The sequence below is a fragment of the Chelonoidis abingdonii genome, chromosome 11, assembly GCF_003597395.2.
Source record: "Chelonoidis abingdonii isolate Lonesome George chromosome 11, CheloAbing_2.0, whole genome shotgun sequence".
Lineage (NCBI taxonomy): Eukaryota > Metazoa > Chordata > Testudines > Testudinidae > Chelonoidis > Chelonoidis abingdonii.
Window position 1 is genome coordinate 58,355,535 of NC_133779.1, and position 16,028 is coordinate 58,371,562.

Here is a 16,028-nt window from a genome sequence, read left to right on the forward strand (position 1 = left end):
GTGTCTGGACCGTGCCTAGTTACTTAAAGCAGCCTGGATTTCTGAGGATGGACATTCAACTTCTCTGAAAACTGGGCCCCTTTATGTTATCCTAGAATCAGATATCAGTTGTGGAAACCTTGGGTGTATGGATTTTCTCCTTTACGATGGCCTAGCCTGGTTTCACTCAAACTTGGTTCTAATCAACTTAAGCTAGATAAGTCCTTGGTGTACGAGAGATTAAACTGGCAGCATTGAGGGGGAGTTGTTGCAAAGAGGAGGCAGTGAGGTCTAAGGGAGAGAGAACCTGCCTGGGACCAGTCTGCTGCTGGGCAAAACAGTGATTGGGTAGAAAAGCAGGACAATGCAATCCTCCAGGGAACAGAAAGCAGGAGACAAATCATGTACCGTTCCCCCATCTGTTCTTAGTTTGCCTCCTTCTTGGCTTCCTCATTCCCGTACTAATTTGAGGCCAGTGGCTGATACCCAGCAGTGCCCTTGAACCAAGAAGACAAGGGCTGAAGTGGCCTCAGAGACAGATCTAGTCATATCTTCCACCACGAAGTGCTATGAAATTAGTTACTCCTGATTTATGCCATGGGGAGTGAACGGGGAATCGGGTTACAAGCAGCGTCTAGAAATAGCCTGGAGAGCTGTTGTACAGCTGGGTGCCAGGCAAGCTAGACTCTCACCACTCAGAGACAGATTGGAACGGGCCGGCACTAACTTACGCTCAGGCTGGGTGGGTCGATTGTGGGAGAGTTTTGGAAGGCAGCCCCAGGAGAAGCAGGTCCCTTTTCCCTTGGTAACAGAACAGGGATAACTCCAGGTTAATTAGGACACTTGGGGCCAATCAAGGGCCTGCTAGAACCTGTTATGAAACTCCCCTCCAGCCAGAGAGAGGTGTAGGATAGAAGCTGTGGGAGGAAGTGAGCTACTGGTGAGCTGGGTGGTGCAGAGGAGGAAACCAGGAGGGAAATCCCACAGGTACAGGGGCAAAGGGCAGGGGAAACCCTGCCCAACAGGGCGAACAGCGCTTTTGGGCCCCTACGGTCTGAGGGAAGAGACCCCACCAGAAGGAAGAGACTGAACTGGGGGTCTGGCCTGTCGCCACCACGCCCGGAGGGGCTACCAGAGACTAAGAGGCTCTCCTTCCCCTCCCCCTGTCAAGGAGGCTGGGAGGAAGCCTGCTCAGGCAAGGTGTGTACCCCGGCCCATCACTAAATGGAAGCGTGGAACCCACTGAGGCGGAGAAGGAGCTCTGTAACAGTTATTTAAAAAATGTCTGGGCTCGATTGATCTAATATGAACAGGGATATTTCTGGTTTCCAAGGCAGTTATCACTTATTAATTAATTAATTATTCTTGTTATTATGGTGGAAGTGCCTTTGAACCCCAGTCATGGAGAAGGACCTCACTGCGCCAGATGCTGCACAAACACAGAACAAAAAGATGGTCCTTGCCTCCAAAGAGGTTCCATTCTTAGTAAGTTATTTTGAAGGTGGTGGACTGTATCCTGGAGATTGGTGATGCTGGGAAGGACCCAGGAGACCTGATGGGGCCAGCAGCCCATGAACTCCCTGGGAGATGCTTTGGCTAAGAGGCTCAGTGCAACCCTGGGCTGCAGAAGCAAGTGAAGAGCGAGTAGGAGCTGGAAGGTGGGATCTTCTGTGGATACAGCATTGAGGAGATCATGACTGGAGAGTCCCCCAGCTCTAGGGGGCTGCACATCAAACAAGATGTCAGGAAATCAGGGAGGGTTCAGAGAAGAGCGACGGGAGAGATCCAAGAGCTGGAAAACCTGCCTGAGAGCCAGAGACTGAAGAAGCTCGATCTGTGGAGTTTTGCTCAGAGAAGGCAGAGTTGAAGCTAACGAGAGTGAGAAAAAGAAGAAAGAAAGGTCAGAATCAAAACAAAACATTTTGAAATGATTGAAACGGAATGTTTCCATTGACCCAAAATGGAGACCAAAAAATCCTTTTTTCGGTTCATGAATATTTTCAGGATTTTGACTTTGTGTCCCAAGTCGAGATGGGAAAACATTTTGTAAAAGCAGCAGAGAATCCTGTGGCACCTTATAAACTAACAGATGTTTTGGAGCATGAGCTTTCGTGGGTGAATACCTACTTCATCAGATGCATGTAGTGGAAATTTCCAGGGGCAGGTATATATATATATGCTAGCAAGCAAGCTAGAGATAATGAGGTTAGTTCAACCAGGGAGGATGAGGCCCTGTTCTAGCAGCTGAGGTGTGAAAACCAAGAGAGGAGAACCTGGTTCTGTAGTTGGCAAGCCATTCACAGTCTTTGTTCAATCCTGAGCTGATGGTGTCAAATTTGCAGATGAACTGAAGCTCAGTAGTTTCTCTTTGAAGTCTGGTCCTGAAGTTTTTTTGCTGCAGGATGGCCACCTTAAGGTCTGCTATAGTGTGGCCAGGGAGATTGAAGTGCTCTCCTACAGGTTTTTGTATATTGCCATTTCCATAGAGACTGTCCAGTTTGGCCGATGTACATAGCAGAGGGGCATTGCTGGCATATGATGGCGTATATTACATTGGTGGATGTGCAGGTGAATGAACCGGTGATGGTGTGGCTGATCTGGTTAGGTCCTGTGATGGTGTCGCTGGTGTAGATATGTGGGCAGAGTTGGCATCGAGGTTTGCTGACGCGATAAATTGATCCCCAATAGATCAATTGCTACCCCCTGGATAGACATAAGGGTAGACATACCCTTATATCCTGGGACCCACACAGCTACAACAACATTACATACAATTGAATTCAGTCTTTTATACAATCGTTAATATTAATAGGAATATAATATCATATAAAACTGGCCATCAGCAAGTTTAGGCTTGAAATTAGCTGAAGCTTTCTAACCCTCAGAGGGGTGAAGTTTTGGAACAGCCTCCCAAGGGGAGCAGTGGGGCAAAAAGCTGAACTTGCTTCAAGACTGAACTGGATAAGTTTATGGAGGGGGCTGCTGACAATAGCACGTAGCCAATCTGTGACTACTGGCAGCAGATATCTCCAACGGCCCAGTGATGGGACACTAGGTAGGGAGGGCTCTGAGTTACGAATTATTTCCCAAGTATCTGCATGGTGGGTCTTGCCCACTTGCTTAGGGTCTAACTCGGGGGTAGGCAACCTATGGCACGCATGCCGAAGGCGGCACGCAAGCTGATTTTCAGTGGCACTCACACTGCCCAGGTCCTGGACACCGGTCCAGGGGGCTCTGCATTTTAATTTAATTTTAAATGAAGTTTCTTAAACATTTTAAAAACCTTATTTTACAACAATAGTTTAGTTATATATTATAGAGTTATAGAAAGAGATCTTTGAAAAATGTTAAAATGTATGACTGGCACGTGAAACCTTAAATTAGAGTGACTAAATGAAGACTCGGCCCAGCACTTCTGAAAGGTTGCCGACCCCTGGTCTAACTGATTGCCATGTCTGGTGCTGGGAAGGAATTTCCCCCCAGGTCAGATTGGCAGAGACCTTGGGGTTTTTTTTCTGCCTTTCTCTGCAGCGTGGGGCATGGGTCACTTGCAGGTTTACACTAGTGTAAATGATGGATTCTCTGTAATGTGAAGTCTTTACATCATGATTTGAGGACGTCAGTAACTCAGTTAGAGGGCAGGGGTCTATTACAGGAGTGGGTGGACAAGATTCTGTGGTCTGCAATGTGCGGGACCTCAGACTAGATGATCACGATGGTCTCTCTTTTCTCTGCCTTGGTGCTGCCCTGCATGTGGGAGGGGGAAAATCTGTGCCGCAGTCCCACTCTGTGGGCAGCGAGGTTGGAAAAAAAAGTCAGTTTAGGGGACAGCAGGGGCTGACGAGGGGGGGAATGGGAACAGTTGTACCAGGGACCCAAGCTCAAGGGGGTCCCCAAAATGCTTCTAATGGCAGGTGGTTAGGGGGGGAAGGGGGCTGAAATGGGAGGGTGTGGGGCCCAGCGAACATGTTGTAGCACTGGTCCAAATGTCTCAAGAGGGGCTTAGGGAACAGGCATGGTAAGGGCTGGCTGGAAAACAGAAATTCCACTTTAGAAACAATTCTGATGCATCCACATTTGTTTTCGGTCCAGAATGAAACCGAGGACTGTTTACACTTTCCAGGAACCCCAGAGCAGGCCACCGAGGTCTAACCTGCAGCCCAGTAGTGGTGGCCCTGCCCTACCCCAGCGACTATCTGATTATTTAGACAATGGGGATGAGCACCAGCAGCTTGCTGACGAGATGCGACTGCGGGTCGATGCGTTTTAAGCTTAGTTGGTTTTTCAACTCAGTGGTGGCTGGGGGGTTGTTTGCTGAACTCTGTGGGGCTCTCTCGCTTCATCACAGGGTGTTTCCTTTTCTTCAGCCCTGCCCTCTTCCCAGCACGACTGTGACGAATTATGCCCCGCACTGCTCTCTGCCCCCACCCCTACACTGCTGTCTGCCCCTGCACCTGCATGGATGTCGGACCCTGCCCCCGCACAGCTGTCTGACCCCACCCCTGCATGGATGTCTGACTCTGCCCTGCATGGCTGTCTGACCCCACCCCCACATGGCCCGCTGACCCCGCCCCCGCATGTCTATCTGACTCCGCCCCCGCATGTCTGTCTGACCCTGCCCCCGCATGGCTGTCTGACCCCACCCTCACACAGCTGTCTGACCCTGCCCCCACATGGTTGTCTGACCCTGCTCCCACACAGCTCTCTGACCCCACCCCTGCATGTCTGTCTGACCCAGCCCCCTCCACGACTCTCTGACCCCGTCCCCGCATGGGTGTCTGAGCCCACCCATGCACTGCTCTCTGACCCTGCTTCCTCACCCTCGCTTAGGGTTGCCAGGTGTCTGGTTTTCGACCAGAATGCCCGGTTGAAAAGGGACCCTCCCTGCCACGTCTCCACATGGCTCCTAGAAGCAGTGGCATGTCCCCTTCTGGCTTCTATGTGTAGGGGCAGCCGGGGGCTGCACACACTGCCACTGCCCCAAGTGCCAGCTCTGCAGCTCCCATTGGCTGGGAACTGTGGCCAAAGTGAGCTGCAGGGGTGGCACCTGCAGACGGGACAGCGCAGAGCTGCCTGGCTGCGCCTCCACATAGGAGCCAGAGGCAGGACATGCTGCTGCCTGAGGTAAGCGTCACCTGGAGCCTGCACCCCTGACCCTCTTCCATGCCCCAACCCCCTGCCCCAGCCCTTATCCCCCTCCTGCCCTCCAACCCCTCAGTCCCAGTCCAGAGCATCCTCCGGCATCCCAAAACCCCTAATCCCCAGCCCCACCCCAGAGTCTGCATCCCTAGCCACAGTCCTCACCACCCCCGCATCCCAACCCTCGCACCCCAACCCTTCAACCCCAGTCCGAAGCCCCCTCCTGCACCCTAAATCCCCCATCCCTGGCCCCACACCAGAGTCCACCTCCCACACCCTGAACCCCTCATTTCTGGCCCCAACCTGGAAACTCCACCTCCAGCCCAGAGCCCTTACCCCCTCCCACACTCCAACCCCCTGCCTCAGCTTAGAGCCCCCTCTCATGCTCTGAACACCTTGCTCCACCCCACCAGCCCGGAGCCCTCTCCCGCACCCTAAACGCCTCATTTCTGTCCCCATCCCGGAGCACACATCCCCAGCCAGAGCCCTCATCCCCTCCCGCACCCCAACCCACTGAGCCAGCCCAGTGAAAATGAGCGAGTGAGTGAGGATTAGGGAGAGCAAGTGACAGAGGGAGGGGAGATGGAGTGAGTGGGTGGTTGGTCCTCAGAGAAGGGGTGAGGCCTCAGAGGAGGGGCAGGTCAAAGGTGTTCAGTTTTGTATGAGTAGAAAGTTGGCAACTCTACCCCTGCTGCTTTCTAGCCTCGCCTCCTTGCCCCACACTGCTCTCTGACCCCACCTCCTTGCCCCACACTGCTCTCTGATCTGTCCCATGTGAATTTTGGGCTGCTTTCGAGACTCATTTCAGGCTTGTGGTCTTGAAAAAAATCTGGCAACCCTGATGCAAGTGAGACTGAAAGCCCCCACTCCCCCAAGGATTTCCAGGTACTTAGGGCATGCACCTGGGGGAGGTTCCTGCCCCTCTTCAGAAAGATCCAGGGTCTGCCAGACGAGTGGTCCAATCTGGGCTATTAGTCATTAAGCTCTAGCTTCGACCATAAGTCCCATCCTGGACCCAAGTTTTGTCAAAACTTTTCTGCCAAAAGTTTCGGTTTTGCGAAATCAGCATTTTCCTGGTGGGAAAAAAAAAATGAAAATACTCCCCACTAGCTCTATGGGCCAATGTCTCCCATGAGCCGCACGCTAACATACATGATACACGCAGCTAAGGCTGGGCGTGCCCAAACTCCAGTGCTTCCTCAGAGTGTCATGGGTCCACCCTGATTTACAGCTCAGCTGCTCCCTGCAAATTAGTGGGTGGGTTGTTTCGCCCTCTGGGGGTGGTGATGGTGGTGTGTGTGCAATTTCATGTCACTTAACAATTTAATGAGCTGATAAGCGAGTGCGTTCAGGGATGTGAGCAGCTTTTAAGTGCAGCCACAATTAATGGCCTCTGAAAAAACAAAATCTCGTTCTGTACGTTTTGTTTCAGACAGCTCTACCCAGGAAAGAGCGCTGGTTTCGACACTTGAACCCTAGTGTCTGTCTCCGTTCCAAGAAGGGGATGTACCCTGACCTTGTTGCATGCATCCATCTCCTGGAACCAAGATAGGTGCCCAATGCGTCTGCTGGCCTCTGCTGACACTGCCAGAACATGAATGCCTGGAGTCGACCTGCAATCGCGTGAGGGTGTGTCTGAATCCCACCGGGGCACAGGACAAGCCCGAGCTTGTGGCAGGAGCTGTCTGTAAGTGCATCGACACCACACGTGCAGTGGTTTCAAAGACGGCTCATGGCATAATGCGAGCGAGTGAGAGTTCCTGGAGCGATGCTGTGTCTTACGTCTTGTCTACACAGTGATATGGAGCGTGGCAAACTGGTGGCGGGGGGGAGTGAGATCCTGAGCTCCAGCCTGACCCTGCAATATCCCCACTGTCAGAGATGCCCAGCTGCAGTGTAGACATACCCAAAGTATGGTCATCACTGGTGGTTTTAAGAACAGGTTGGACAAGGGCCTGTCAGGGATGATTCAGGTTTACTTGGTTCTGGGTCAGTGGAGGGGGGCTGGATTGAAGCCCTCTGAAGGTCCCTTCCAGCCCGACATTTCGAAGACTCTACATGGGGAAATTGACCAGATTTGCTGTCTGTGTGGACACGCTTATTCCAGGATAAAAGTGCCTTTTCCAGATTTAGCTTAATCCTCTTGGAAATAGAGCTGGGCACAAAACTCCATATCTAACCTCTCCATCCTTGTGGTCAAAGGGAACCTGCATAGCACCTTCAAAAGATGAGCCAGAGAGCTTCAGTTCATAATTTTGCTACACCTTACAACTCCTACAGAGTAAACAAATAAATCTGTTAGTCTTTAAGGTGCCACCAAACTCATTGTTTTTCTGGATACAGACTAACACGGCTACTCTCTGATACTACAGAGTTAGGTCAGCTCACATCTACCTAACCCTGTAAGTGTCTACGCTCAAATTTCACTTCATTCGATGTAACTACCCTGCTACGCTGACTTAACAACTCCACCTCCACGAGTGGTGTAGAGTCACATTCAATATAGTTAGGTCGACACAGAGCCAGCATAGATACGGTATCACTTATGTCAACTGTTACTGGCTTTCAGAATCCATCCCACAATGCGCCACTCTCACAGTTCAATCAGTTTTCTTTGTATGGCTGATAGAAATGTAGGGCAACTACTAGACGTTTACATGTAGATAGTAAAGCCAAATAATCACGTCTGGAGTCGCAGGCTGAGGACGCAAACCGCCGACACAAAGAGCAAAGTGTGGATCCAGACATGCGATGGAATTACTGTGGTGGCTGTATGCCAACGTAAGTTAGGTTGACTCAATTGTGTAGTGTCGACATGGCCTCAGTAAAGACAGTGGATTTCTGGCTCATTACAACAATCTGTAACCCACTGACTTGCCTTTGTCCTATGACTGCCAAGGGGTTAGCTGTCCACTTCACTTTGAATGGTTTCTTGCAACATGTGTTAACTGCTTCGGCTAAACAATCTGGTCCACCTCATATTTAGCTGGGACTTCTCTGAGGGACCTTTCCCAGACTTGAAGAATGAAGGCTCTGCATAAGCTCGAATGCTTGCCTCTTTCATCAAAGAGGCTGGTTGAATAAAAGATATAACCTCTGCCACCTCGTCTCTATAATTGTTATAACTATAATCAGCATAAACTATAAAGTTTCCCATGTTCCTTTGAACACAGGTATCCAGTTGGGGGAGGCAAAGAGGACTCCTTTTAGGGCACCTTTTCCAGCCTGATGTTAGCGTCTTGAACCCAGGTCTTCAGGGGTCTCTGGTGTTAGCAGGTTCCAACCTGCCACCCAGGGACGTGCTAAGCACTCACAGATTAGAGCTGAACTCACAGGGCTCCAATCCTGGGAGCTGATTGGCCAAACACTGAGGAGCCCTGATTGGTCCACAGCCCCTATTTAAATCCAGCACAGGAACAGGAAGATGTCCATGCAGATGGGATCCACCCTGCTCTGCAGTGTGTGCCTTTCTCTTCCTTTTACTCGCCCTTTTCCTCTTCCTCGTATCCTGACCCAGCCTGACTCTGGTTGTTGATCCCTGGTTCTGCTCTCAAGTTTGGCTCCTGCCTCTGATCTCCTGGTAAACAGACCCTGCCTCCCGATACTCCGCTCTGGGTTTGCCCTCGGGCTTGTCTCAGACTCTGACCTCCTGGTACATGGCCCAGCCTGATTTCCCAACTCCTGCTTTGAGCACTAGGTCAGACTGCCCACGAACTGCCCTCCCCATGCAGGGGAGTGGAGTGGGCCCTAAAAGGGCTGCTCGGTTGTGGTTGCGGCTGCCGAGTTGCAGGCTGCCTCTGTCCAAATGCAAAAATGACCCTCTGACAGCCGCTGCTTGTGTGCTGGTCGGTGACCAGGAGTTTCCGTCACTGATCACCACAGGACTTAGATGTGACTATGGGAGACACCTGTGTGTGGTTTCTTTTAACATGGAGACTCCATTGCACATCAATGTCCACATGGTGCTTGGCAGGATGAGGCTCTTCATCCAAGCACCAGGAAATGGAGGCGATTAGAGATCGCCATCCTGCTGCAGCCTTCATCCGCCTTCACAGACATTGAGAGAAATTGTCTCTTTGTCTGCCTGCTCTGCCGCTGGGGAGTTATGGGAAACCCAAGCCCTCCAGTCCGTGAAATGGAGAAGGACCTTGTGGGAAGGATCCCAGGATTACGAGACCCAATGAAGAAAACAGGAAATGGAGGAACGGGAAAGGAGGAAAGAACGACGTGCAGCCCGACTCAATAATCCAGATCTGCCCCTTCCACTGGGAGCCGTCAGTCCCACTGTGATAAGATCTGTGGATCCCAGATTGGTCTTGTCATGGGATAAGAGGGAAGGTTCTCTCATGGCTTGGTAACTGGTTAAAAGATAGGAAACAAAGGGTAGGAATAAATAGTCAGTTTTCAGAATGGAGACTGGAAAATAGTGGTGTTCCCCGGGGGTCTGTACTGGGACCAGTCCTATTTAACAAATTCATAAACGATCTGGGAAAAGGGGTAACCAGGGAGGTGGCAAAATTTGCAGGTGATACAAAACTACTCAAGATAGTTAAGATCCAGGCAGACTGCAAAGAGCTACAAAAGGATCTCACAAAACTGGGTGACTGGGCAACAAAATGGCAGATGAAATTCAAAGTTGATAAATGCAAAGTAGTGCACATTGGAAAACATAATCCCAACCATACGTGTAAAATGATGGGGTCTAAATTAGCTGTTACCACTCAAGAGAGAGATCTTGGAGTCATTGTGGAGAGTTCTCTGAAAACATCCACTCAATGTGCAGTGGCAGTCAAGAAAGCTTAAAGAATGTTGGAAATCATTAAGAAAGGCATAAATAATAAGACAGAAAAAGTATCTATAAGTTGCACTTCATATTAAAATACAATGGATAACCGGTCCCATTTGAATCATTGAATACTTTGCGTGCAGAGGTGATTGGCTGCCAACTCAAAAAAATTAACTGGAAGGTAGAAAGAGGTCACGAAAAGAGGCGACAGGCATTATTAGGGATACGGAACAGCGGCATTAGATAGGTTTGGAAGAAGGAGCGAATGTCCATAGGGACTCGGGATTTTTAGCACTTGGTAAAAGAGATAGATCTATAGGGCGAATGGATGGGAGTCTGTAAAGATAGATGACGGTTGTGGAGAAAGTCTATAGCAGAGAAAAGTGGGGATTTATTGATTACATTCTTCACCATATACATAACTACCAAAATGAATATTAATAGGGCAGCTACGGTTTAAAACATCAACAAAGGAAAGTGTTTTTTCACACATGGTAAGTGCAACAGATCAACACCGGGGAACCTCGCTGCCAGAAGGATGTTGTGAAGGCCAAAACAACGAACAAGATAGTGTCTGAGGAGGAATATGTCCATCCCCATGGCTATTGCCAGGATGGGCAGGGATTGGTGTCCCACACCGTCTGGTACCAGAAGCCTGGAGGAGATGAGGGCTGAGCAGGGAGGATCACTGATGCAATGCCGCTGATTTGTTTAATGTCCGCATCTGACGGACACCGGTGGCATGGTGCCTACAGTTAGAAGACAGAATACTTGGCTGAATGAACCATTTTGGTCTGAACTCGGGCGAGGGTTACATGTTCGGTTTTGAAGTAGTATGGCGAGTTTATGCTTTAGTGTCATTATAGCGCAGCACCCTGAGGATCCACACAGCGGTTAAACTAGGACTATTCATTTCGATGCCGGATGGAATAGAACACATGTTTTTAGTAATATGGTGAAACATCAACTATATTTGCTAACATGAAAATCTAATAACATTTTGGATGAGCATTTGTGCCACATCAGGATTAAGAAATTTTTCACATGCCCTTTGCATTTATGGTATCCTCAATGACATCACAAGATTCTCCACCACTCTTGAAAGGGATCCGAATTTCACCCATGGGAATGGGAGAGGTCTCCAACAAGAACAGGGCCCTGGCTTCATAGGTTTATGGAACACGGAACCATCTCTCTTTCGTTTGATCCTAAATCTCTAATCCTCCTTAGTCTGACAGCTTTTTCTATCTCTGAGGATCACAGCCGTGATGACTTTTACTTCTTGCGACCTCAAGTCATCAGTGGTGCTAGTATTGCTGGATACATGGGAGGTGATTACGGTACAATATAATAGGAATGACAGAGAGGTTGTTGGTGGGAGTGCACGTATAATGTGGAGCATAGCTAATAGTATTTCATGAATCTAGTGTATCATAGAATCTTTTTATGGGGCCGGATCAAACCGTTGAACCAATTAGAGGTCCCTTCACAAGAATTTATAAATTGGCAAGTCTTTGGCGCACCAAAATTGGTTAATTGGTGAACAGAGGTGATGATAAACATACTAACAAAACAAAAAATCCAAACCACTCATGTAGATTGAGTATCAGGCCTTTTTTTTGAGCCTCTCGTGGTCAGTTCTGCGGAGCTTTCTCATCTCCCAATCTAGGATCTTAGAAAGTGACTTTTGCCACAACAAAATCACGATTCCTTATGGAAATCACATGGGAACTTAGCTCGGAGCTGAGGCTCATAGAAGAAACAACCAAGTGGACTGGTGACCGAAACCCTATACATCGAGATGTGTCCATAAAAAGCATGGTGGAGATTTGAGTCGAAACTGGAGTACTCACCTACTAGCCAAGTCTCAGGCAGTTTTGAACGCTCCGAGATCTTGATGAGAGGATCAGTTAGATGAGCTAGTACATAATATTTGGCTTTTTTTTCTATACTGAGGTTGGTCACTGTAAATGCATCGCATCTTAGGAACTTAAAGACCATGTCCACCAGACTCTAGAAAATACAGTGAACTCTCTCCCATAGATAGGCAGTGACGCTCAGAGATTTGCGGGACTGTGCTTATGTAATCAATGCTGAAAACAACGGAATCCTGGGCTTTGTACTATTCCTAAGGGCTGCTGCTGCTATTTGCTGTAGCTCCATATAACAAAGCTTGAACTCCAATGAGATGCCAGAGTTCATGATTCATGCAGCGAGTCTACAGCCGCCTCGCCTGGAGTGAGAGGGTAGCCCATATCTAATGCCAGAGACTAAGATGGAAAGACCTGTGTGCTTATTTTTATGGCATTTAATTAAAGCCAGTGCTCTATAATTTTTTAATTCCCAATCCTACATGATTTTATAAATACATCACTCCAACGTCAAGCTGATTCCATGATTTCACATTTCATGCTCTTCACCACAGCTGAATCTCCGTGCCCTCTCTGATGGACTTAACGCAGAATCTCACTTCAGATTTTAAAGTCAACTCCTCTGATTTTGAACCAGTCTGGAGAATTTAGAGACTGATTCATGACTTTTTAAGCAAAAACCCCCCATTTTAGACCAATCCTCCACAACTTCAAGCTGCTGAATTCATCCTTTTTATAAACCAGTCTATCACACATTTTAACCACTAGGCCGGTCAGAGAGTTTTGATCAGGCACCTTGGCTAGCTCTTATCTGGAAGCTTGTTTTGGGCTTGACGCTCAACTGCAACGCTCTCCCATATATCGACAGAATCACTCACCGACCAGTTACAAGCCTCGAATTTCCCAAGAACCACGTGGAAGGCCAGCATCTGAATCCCACCATACCATTCAGCACCCCCCAGTTTTTACCGTGCAGTGAGTATGAGGAGAACGTGTAGGCTGAGGGCCGTGTGTTGTGGGTCTGGTTTGTGCGCAGTATCGGGTGAAGAGTCTATGTGGAGACTCTTCAGTCCAGACTCTGGTAGACACCCTATCACTGCCCTATGAGTGCTCCTCAATCCACTAGGAATTATATACAGCTTGTGCAGACTTTGGGCTAGACCTCGGGCATGAGTCCGGGCACAAGGCACTAGCACCCAGAGCGGTACACCCAGGAGACCGAACAACGCGGGCGGAGCTGCGCGGCATTAGCAGACCAGTGGGACCTCCTGAATTGCCCTGCAGTGGGAGGAGACACAATTGGGAGACAAGTCAAGCAAAAACACAGACCAATGCGTAAGCAACTGCTGTGCAAACACACAACAGAGCAGCTGGCATCATTCGCGCGTCTAGCAGCGGGGCAAGCAGAAGTCACACATTGGCTTTATACACAAGAGAGGGCTACTCTCCCTATGGAGGGGCAGCTACGGGATAGACCAACACACACAACACACACGACACAGCACGAACCTCTCCAGCAGGATAGGCGGCAGGATACATACAGGACAACACACCGCACCCAGAGCAGAGCTAGAACCAATCACCTCTTCAAGTAGGGAGGCAAGCGAGGGGACAAAAGCCTACGACGACATTACACAACAACACACACACACATGCCAATCTACACATCCAGATGAAGAAAGATCAAGCAGCCCCGATCCCCAAAGCAGGGGGCACGGGGAACACACACACAACACCACACAAGGAGTCATGGAATCATCGCCTGCAACGCACCCAACACACCCAGAACAGGGCCCATCCCCTCCAGCAGGTGGCAGCAGGGACACGTGGACAGGAAGGATTTAAGGAGCAAAAATGGGTTCAGATGGCCCCAACTTGCTACATCTGTGCTGGGAATCAGGGGCCCATCAGCTGGACTAAGCCCAGCCCTTAGGGCTTGGTGTGGCTGGAGGGCAGATCAGCTGCTTTTACATGGGGCACGAAGGCTGGCTGGGGCCAGGGGCTGAGTGATGACAGCCCCACAGTAGCAGACCGAGAAGGGTTTGCAGGTCGTAGGGGACAATGAGTATTGAGCTGTGTGAGCTCCGACACCTGGCACCTACCCCGCTCTCCGGGATGCCCCCTTACCTGGCATGTACCTATGCCACCCTGTTCCACGCCAGCGCACAGCATATTCTCCGTGATCCTGCCCCGGTAACTTTCCTGGCACCTGGCCTGGCTGACACTATAGACATCTGCACACTGCATGGTGGCTGGGAACCACCCTGGGCAATAACAGAAGAACAAGAGATCATGAGCAGAGAACAAGGTGCAAGAGAAGAAAACTTGGTGTAAGTCCCTCAACTGGTGTAAACTGGCACAGTTCCACTGATTCCAATGGAGGTATGGCACTGACCCCAACTGGGATCTGGCCCCATTGGCTCCAAAGGAGCTGTGGCTGATCTGGCCACATTCATTTTCCTGAAAAGGAAATTTTTGATGAACGGAAAAACCAAAAAAACAAATTGTTTCATTTAGATCCAGTATTTTATGTCATATTATAATATTGCATTGTGATTTGAAGCACGTCTGTAATTTTTTAAAATTGTTTTGAATACGAAAGGAAAGGAAATTTCAAAATAAAACATTTCAAATAGAACAAAAATCAAGCCATTGTGTCCCAGTGTTTTCAAAATGCAAAGTTTTCACTTTGGAATTTTTTTTTTCTGAAATGAATGAAAACATCTGGAATTTGTGGGACACTTTGGTGTTGTCAAAGCTGAATTGTCCACTAAAAATCATTTCAGATGAAAATCCCAGGGAAAGACCCTTGTGAGCCCATTAACAAGATCTCCCTGAAGATCTTCCACCACCTCCCAAAGCTGAGCCCAGCCTCAACCCCTTGCCTCTACACCCCAGCACACTATACTTTGGGGGGACTTGATGGTGCCCCATCCTGACACACTGCATCGTGTTCCAGGAGAGGGACAATGGGTAGTCATGTTGATTGTGTTCACATAGCTGTTGAGTTGAGTGGGCTCATCCAACTCTAGAAGCATGAAGTCGTTGTCACGAGGGCGGAGGTTATACCCAGGGTGCATGAAGAAGTTGTGGATTCTTCATATCTGTTCTGTGCCTTCCTTTGCCAGTAGTTTATAATCTCCCAGATGCACCCGCAGAGAGCTGCATGGAAAGATGACAGAGGAAGAGATCACAGGGTATCTATTCAAAGGTCATAGTGGGCAAGCAACTAGAATTGGGCCAATAATAGATTTTTTGATGCTAGGGTACCCTCCAAGATCTCATTAACTTGGCTTCTCAGAAATTCAGTTGACTCCAATCTCATCTGTTCTCCTTTTTTTAGACTCCACAGAGCTGGTCAGAGTCACATATAAGGAGTGGGTACGAGGCATACCACAGATCCAAAGAATACAAATATTGATTACTTTACATACAAGTTTGATCCTATTCTAATGTATGTGTAACCCACACACCTTCTGGGTGTGGTGTTCTCAGGGCCGGCTCCAGGGTTGTTGCTGCCCCAAGCGGCGAGAAAAAAAAAAAAAAGCCGTGATCGGCACTCTACTGCCGCCGCTTCATTCTTCGGCGGCAATTTGGCAACAGGTCCTTCCCTCCGAGAGGGACTGAGGGACCCTCTGCCAAATTGCTGCCGAAGAGCTGGATGTGCCGCCCATTTCTATTGGCTGTCCCATGCACCTGCTTGCTGCACTGGTGCCTGGAACCGGCCCTGGGTGTTCTGTCCCATCTAGTGGCACCGAGACCACTTACAGACACTAACAGCCCGTTGGGTTTTAGCTCATGCTGTAGAGGCTCATGCACTAAGCTGTAGAGGTCCTGCCCGGTTTGATCCTGCCCGCTAGCAACTGGGGTCTGGTGGTGTTGCATATGCATCCTCCATTTTACAGGATATCATGCACTTTATCACAGAATCATAGAATATTCGGGTTGGAAGAGACCTCAGGAGGTCATCTAGTCCAACCCCCTGCTCAAAGCAGGACCAATTCCCAACTAAATCATCCCAGCCAGGGCTTTGTCAAACCAGGCCTTAAAATCCTCTAAGGATGGAGATTCCACCACCTCCCTCCGGTACCTCACCATCTGTCATAAACAGATAGTTAAGGGTTAATGTCTCTTTTACCTGTAACAAGTTAACTAACAGGGAACCAAAAACACCTGACCAGAGGACCAATCAGGAAACATGATACTTTCAAATCTCAGTGGAGGAAAGCCTTTGTTTGTGGTTTTTGGGTTTT

At 49.1% G+C, this 16,028-nt stretch overlaps 1 long non-coding RNA gene and 1 pseudogene across 1 annotated transcript in view; one reads left to right on the plus strand and one right to left on the minus strand.

Annotated features, from left to right (window-relative positions):
- Nucleotides 1-16,028, plus strand: part of LOC142047541 (uncharacterized) — a 403,753-nt gene that overhangs the window by 246,458 nt on the left and 141,267 nt on the right. The gene's annotated exons all lie outside the window — the stretch shown is intronic.
- LOC116819734 (kallikrein-14-like) overlaps nucleotides 10,590-16,028 on the minus strand; it is a 10,056-nt pseudogene continuing 4,617 nt past the window's right edge.